We start from the raw sequence: 2,118 nt of genomic DNA, 5'->3' as shown, positions 1-2,118 counted from the left end.
GCTCCCGATTTCATAACTTACTTTTTTCATGGCTTACTTTTTTATAGCTTGTTTTTCTCTTCTTTTGCAAATGGGGAGGCTGCTGGGCACACTTCTTTGAACTGTTTGATGACTCATCTTTTCTTTAGAGATGACGAGAATAGCTCGGACACCCCTACCTCCAAAATTAAGGTTCCCCCCACCAGCAAGGGTGAAGTTCAATCTCAGCTTCCCCCCTCATGTCCCCTGCTGAAATCGGTCCCACCGACGAGGCAGATCGGGGTAACGGGTTATGATGAGCCGGAGCCAGAAGTAATCGTCATCCCTAACCCCAAGAAAAAGAAGCCCGACTCTAGCCCTGGGCAAGTTTTCACTGTGATGGAGTCAATTGGGTTCTTTATCGACTTCTAACTCTTGCTGGGCACTGAGAATTTCTTTCGGAATGAGGATCTGGCCGCTTAGGAGAGGTGGATGTACCGAAGCCTTCTCCAAACTGCTGCCATGGCCAGAAAGGTGGAGCCAGTCTTGGCTCAGTTTTAGGTTCTGAAGGAAAACATAGAGCTGCTTAAAAGGATATTGCTAGCATGAAGGTTGAGGGGGAGGCCCTGAGGACCCGACTTGCCGAGGGGGAGAAGAAAGTGAAGGAGGCAGGCGAAGAGATCAGTCGCCTTGTTAACCGGGACCTCTCCCTCTTTAAGCAACTTAATGATGCTCAAGGTTAAGCTATTGCAGTGAAGACCAAAGTGAAGGAGTTGGAGAAAGAGCACGCTGAGGCCGTCAGGTTGGTAGACGTAGCTCGCCTTGAGGCTACCAACTTCAAGAAAAAGAACAAGAAGATCGTCAAGTACGCCCAGAGTGCCATCAGTGCTACTGAGGAGGTGATCAAAGCCCAAGTTTCCTTGCTTGCCCCTGATGTCGACATCTTGGCAGTCGACACTTTCAAGGTTATTCAGGATGGTAAGATCATTGACATGCCAAGGAAGTGACTTGTTTATGGCTTTGTAAAAAAAATTGTAGTCTAACTTTTCTTTTGTTATCGGGCCGATGTATTGCCCTTTTTACTTGTGCTCTTGAACTTGCTGTTTTGGTTGAGCTAGTGTGATGCCCTCATGAACTCTGATACTTATAAATTTAAATGCTTGTTTACGTTTGATTGATTTTGGTCGTCTACTCTCATTTTTTTATTTGGCCATTTAGCGATATTTTGATTGATATCCGCGTGTTATTGTGTAGAGGCTCCCAAGGTGATCAGTCTTGGAAAGCCGTTTTCATGTCTTGGTAACGATTGCAATTTAATAAATGCAAATTTTAAAAATTGGGCTTCGTTAAAAGCTCTCCTTGCCATCCCGAGCTGACGGGAAGGGTAAAGAGCACCCCTTTTTCCAATATATCATGATAATACAAGTAGATTTTGCTAAAAATAAACTAAAGCAAGATAAAACAATAAATGATGAACATCCAAGAAAGGAAAGTCACCATATCAAGTCAAGTAGTCGATCTCCACAAGAGATCGTGAAGCCGCTAGAAGTAGAATCTCCTAAGGTTTGTTGCATTCCAACTTCTCGGTATCTCCTTCCCGCCTAGCCTCTCCAACTTATACGCCCTTTTGCTTATTACTTCTTTCACTCTGTAGAGACCCTCCCAATTGAGGGAGAGCTTCCCTTCTCAAGGGGTCGGTGGACTGATATCTTTACGTCGTAGCACCAAGTCGCCTTCCTCAAAACTTCTATTTTGGACTTTGTGGTTGTAGCGCTGTGCTAACCTCTGCTTCAGTGCCGTTTCTGACAAGTGGGCCATCTCTCTAGTCTTGTCTATCAAGTTCTTCTCAACTGCTTCATTGCTTCCCCCAAGGAACAGCCTTGGGCTCGGTTTCCCCTATTTCCACTGGGATCACCGCATCCACGCTGTAAGTAAGCCAGAAGGAAGTCTCTCCAGTAGAAGATTGTGGTTTTGTTTTATGGGACCACAAAACCGACTCGTCTGCCCAGGAGCCCTTTCTCTGATCCAAGCGCTTTTTACGCCCACTTAGAATGACCTTGTTTGATGCCTTGGCTTACCCATTGTTCTGAGGGTGTTCTACGGACGATAACTTTTGTTTGATTTCAAGGCCTGACAGGAACTTTCCAAACTTTTTATCAG

Source organism: Arachis hypogaea, chromosome 10 (genome assembly GCF_003086295.3).
Source record: "Arachis hypogaea cultivar Tifrunner chromosome 10, arahy.Tifrunner.gnm2.J5K5, whole genome shotgun sequence".
Classification (NCBI taxonomy): Eukaryota; Viridiplantae; Streptophyta; class Magnoliopsida; order Fabales; family Fabaceae; genus Arachis; species Arachis hypogaea.
Note: the sequence above shows the minus strand (reverse complement) of the source record.